At 42.3% G+C, this 5,173-nt stretch overlaps 1 pseudogene; it reads right to left on the reverse strand.

The window, feature by feature from the left end:
* Positions 1–3,490: 3,490 nt before the first annotated feature.
* Positions 3,491–4,388, reverse strand: LOC143883074 (putative mitochondrial protein AtMg00860 pseudogene; annotated as a pseudogene).
* Positions 4,389–5,173: the final 785 nt, after the last annotated feature.

The following is a 5,173-nucleotide window of genomic DNA, read 5'->3' on the forward strand; positions in this document are numbered from 1 at the left end:
GCCATAATTCTTGATGTAGATCGATCAATTCTGCCCTGTTCAAGTGATCGCTCCGAGCCAAGCGAGATTGGAGACTGCCTTAATGACTGTTTGTAATGGGCCTACCATTTGACATACGTATGTCATGTAGTTTTGGTTTTTGTACCTTTGCCGTCCCTCAGCCCCTCTCCCACCTTTTCTGTCTATCATTAGAAGTAGGGCGGCCGTCGATCGATGAATTGAGAAAGATAGGACCGGGGATTCCATTTCCATAGAGAAAGCTATCGATGGTCACATTGGGACGAGAACAAATGGGAAGTATGCCCCCGGTTTGATTCTTGTTCGAATCTTTACCAAATTAAAAGATTCAAGCATAAATGTGGTGTATATGCCCTTTAAGATGCCTTTAAGCTGATGATTTTTGTGTTTTTGTTTTTGTTTATTGTTAGTAAGATGGGATTGAACCTACAACCTCAACTTAGTTGGTTGTCTTTTAATACTTATTCATGTAATAGTTCATACGGCCCTCCATCATATAATATCTCCCTAAATCCTAATGTTAGCAGTTGTACAGGGTATGCTATAAATGGAATTCGCTTTCGCACGAAAGCGCACGAGCAAAATCAAAAAACAAAGAATAGTGGAGTGGTTATCTCTGCACGAACGTCATGTTTTTCGAGTGCAAGGGATCTGAACCCAGTAGCTGGTGATGTCACTTACTACAGCGTATTAACAGATATCATCGAAGTTGACTATTTCGGATGACTAAAGGCATTGCTATTCAAGTGTGATTGGTTTAGAGGAGTAAAAGTAGATGAGTTTGGTTTTACGGTTGTAAATATGGCACGCCATAGTTATGAAGATGAACCTTTCGTCTTCGCAGCTCAAGTAGAACAGGTCTTGTACGTACAAGATCACCCCAATAATAAAGACTGGCACGTGATTCTCAAGACAAAACCTAGGGACATTTTCGATGTGATCAGGGACAATCCAGAGCCATATATACAGTGGGAGGCAGTGGAAGAACAAAATATGGATGATGTTCTTGGTTGGGAACATAATGATATACTTGGGCTTGAGATTGACGGGTCGTTGGAAATGTTTATCCAATCTAACCAAGAAGACCAAGAATCTGATATGGAGCAAGACAATAGCACTGAAGATGAGAGTAGCTTCGCGAAGGATGATGGAAGCGATACAGAGTAATCTGACGTCATTTATTGGGTTCAGGGATTGGGCATCGGTCCATGGATAAGTAAACTCATCTTGATGATAGAAGCGATACATTATTTCATAGTTTTAATTCAGATTCAATTTTCACACACACTCATCATACCATGTATACATTGGAAAATAGCTCCTCTGGTGATGGAAGCATGAAATCCACTGCCAGTCTATCTAAAAGTTGTGGCGATGAAGGATCCTGGTACGTACTGCAGAGCGTTCTTCTTTTGCTTGGATTTACCTATGGTGTTGTAACACAGAGGTGATTTGTAGGAGAAGAGAAATAACAGAAAAGTAGGTTTTATAGAGGAAACCCAGGCCTCTAAACACAAAGTGTTGTTGGTTCTAAAGCATGCTCAGAGCAGAGAAACTATTCATTAAATATGCTTGTTACACATACATCATTTGAGCCAAGAATTCAGCTCCCATTAACAAAGATATAGACCACGAACACACACACTAACTCATGTACAAAGTAACTGACTCCCACTAACAAGAAACACTCCCACTAACAATAACAACAAACAGAATACTAAAGTAACAACTCCCACAAAGCAACAGGCTCCTAAATTATCTCTAACATCTCCTCCCCCCTAAAGATCTGGTCTTGTCCCCAAGACCATGTTCTGGGAATTGATTCTCCATGGCTTCAAGGTCCTCCCATGTTGCCTCTGCTGGTGATGTTCCCTGCCAATGGATGAGAATTTGCTTTTTCCTCTTATGAAATCTTTGGTCAAGGACTGCTTGAGGCTTTGGATAAAGTGTCTCATCATCTACTCGAACAGATGGTAACTCAGTTTGGACCCTAATGCCTTCTCCTACCTTTTTCTTCAGCAGAGACACATGAAACACCAGGTGAATACGCGCTTCCTCCGGCAAATCCAACTTGTATTCAACGGCCCCTATCCTTTTGATAACTTGGTATGGACCATAATATCTCGGTGCTAGCTTGAGATTTCTCCTAAAAGCCAATGTAGAATGCCAATAGGGTTGTAGCCTGAGATATACCCAGTCCCCTTCATTGAACTCCCTCTCATGGTGATGACTATCATACACATTCTTCATGCGGTTTTGTGCTTCTTTGAGTGTGGCCCTTAATTCTCTGAGCTTTTGATCCCTATCTAATAGCTGCCTTTCAGCAGCCTCAACTTTGGCAGTACCTGGTACGTAAGACAGCAAAGAAGGTGGTGGTCATCCATATACCACATCAAATGGTGTGGTCTTGATGGCTGAGTGCCAACTAGTGTTGTAGCAATACTCTGCCCATGATATCCATTTTTCCCACTCCTTAGGATTAGAACTAGTGAAGCACCTAAGATACATCTCCATTGTTCGATTTACCACCTCGCTTTCCCCATCTATCTGGGGATGGTAAGCAGAGCTATAGTTGAACCTTGTCCCGTTGAGCCTGAACAATTCTGACCAAAAGTTACTAGTGAAAGTGGGATCCCGATCGCACACGATGGATCTAGGCATTCCATGCAACTTGAACACTTGATCAAAGAAGAGCTGGGCAACGCCGACGGCTGTGTACGGATGAGACAAGGGAATGCAATGTGCATACTTTGAAAGTCGATCCACCACCACGAGCACAACTGATTTCCCCTTCGAAACAGGCAGCCCCTCCATGAAGTCCATTGAAATGTCTTCCCATAACTATTGTGGAATGGTTAGGGGTTGAAGTAGTCATGCGGGAGATGTTTGCTCTACCTTGTGACATTGGCAAATATCACACTGAGCAATGAAATTTTTTATTTTGTTTCTCATATTCTGCCAATAAAGACTGGATCTTATCCTCTGGTAGGTTTTGTGATAACCTTCATGGGTACTACTGTGAAATTGATCAACAATGTCATCTGTCAAGGGGGAGTCCTTGGCAAGATAGACTCTATCTTTAAAAAAGATAAACCTTCTTTATATTGCCATGGGCCTACTGCCTCACCTTCATTAATGCGCCGAATCAATGCCTGTAATTCTGGTTTTCCCTTAATTTCCTCTTTTACTGCTGCCACCCAGTTGGCCACGGGCTGAGATATAGCAACCAATTTTCCCTCTGCCATGTCGTCGTATTCTTCATTTTCTAACCTTCTTGAGAGTGCATCCGCCACTATGTTCTCCTTCCCTCTTTTGTACTCCACAATAAAGTCATAGCTCATCAATTTGTACAACCACCTTTGTTGTGCCAACGAAGTAATCTTCTGAGCCCATAAGTATTGCAAGCTTCTTTGGTCACTTCTTACCACAAATTGCCTTCGCAATAAATATGAGTGCCATTTTTGCACAGCCATCACCAATCCCAAAATTTCCTTCTCATATGTTGACGATTTTTTCCTTGCAAAGCCTGATTAAAAAAAGCAATGGGCCGTTCTTGCATCAACACAGCCCCCACCCCTGATCCACTAGCATCACATTCAACAATGAACCTTTTGGAGAAGTCCGGTAGAGCTAGGACAGGGGCTTTAGTCATGACTTCCTTCAAGTCTTGGAAGGCTATCTCAGCCACAGGTGTCCACTTGAATCCATCCTTCTTCAACATGTTAGTGAGCGGCCTGTGTATTCTACCATAATTTTGGATGAATTTCCTGTAGTAGCCTGTTAAACCAAGAAACCCTCTCATAGCTTTGGGGCATCTTGGTTTAGGCCAGTCTAACATGGCATAAATCTTATCAGGGTCAACCGCCACTCCTACAGTTGAAATTATATGACCAAGGTAGTGAACCTGGCTTGGGCCAAACTCACATTTTTCTCTTTTGACAAACAACTTGTTAGTTAACAAAATAGATAATGCAATTTCTAGATGCTTGAAATGATCAGCCCATGATGCACTGTAGATTAAGATGTCATCAAAGAATACTAGTACAAATTTTCTCAAGTAGTTTTGAAATACCTGGTTCATCAGGGATTGAAAAGTTGAGGGAGCATTAGTAAGCCCGAAAGGCATTACCAAAAATTAGTAGTGTCCATGGTGTGTCCGGAACGCAAGTCAAGTTTGGAAAAGACCTATGCTCTGTTCAACTCATCCAATAACTCGTTAATCACAGGAATGGGATATCGGTCTTTATCGTGATCTTGTTAAGGGCACGATAATCCACGCACATGCGCCATGTCCCGTCGTGCTTCTTAACAAGTATCACAGGCGAGGAATAAGGGCTGTTGCTGGGCTGAATTACTCCCGAAGTTAACATCTCAGACACCAACCTTAATCTCCACCTTCTGGTAATATGGGTGGCGATAAGTCTTGGCACACACTGGTTTACTATTGGCTACCAACTGAATTCTGTGATCTTGGGATCTCGGAGGTGGTAGTGCCTTGGGTTCTTTAAACAAATCCTGGAATTTTTTCAAAATTTGTTGCAAGTTGTGGGACCCGATCCCGCGAGAGGGGTGGGGTGCGAGCCGCCACGCTCTCTCTTGGTCTCTCGTACCCACGCGAATGACATGTGCTTTTTATTATTGATTTTAATTACCCAACCAAGCAGGCAACAACCAAGCCATAGGGTGCAAACAAACGTGCAACCCAGTACCCATAAGGGCAGGGGTAACCCGCCGAGCCTAGCAAGGTGTGATTTAATTCATCTTTTCTGTGAACTTGGGATCACTGAGGCAATCCGAATTCCAAGCAAAAGAGAGTGACAGAGTCGCCACCTAGATGAGGGATCTAGGACCCATAATTGACCAGAAATCTAGACTCGTTACCTGGTTACGAGAGTGGAAGGTATGGGGAGTTACCACCACATGCACCATTCCTGCCCGATAATCGGTCTTCAATTCCAAAAGTTAACTCTTTCGAATTTCTTTTAAATGGCTCATTTAACTCTATATTAATGTGTGAACTATGTGACATGCATCCTAAGATCTAATTTCAATGTAATTCCTAAATGTGTATCTTGATTTTCTTAATTTGTTTGAATTCAATCTAAGTGAAAGTTCTCCTAAACTTCTAATTTCATGGAAAGTCCTAAGTGATTTT

This window comes from Tasmannia lanceolata, unplaced genomic scaffold, assembly GCF_043159265.1.
Source record: "Tasmannia lanceolata isolate RefF3 unplaced genomic scaffold, GAP_Taslan_0.1 ptg000008l, whole genome shotgun sequence".
Taxonomy (NCBI): domain Eukaryota; kingdom Viridiplantae; phylum Streptophyta; class Magnoliopsida; order Canellales; family Winteraceae; genus Tasmannia; species Tasmannia lanceolata.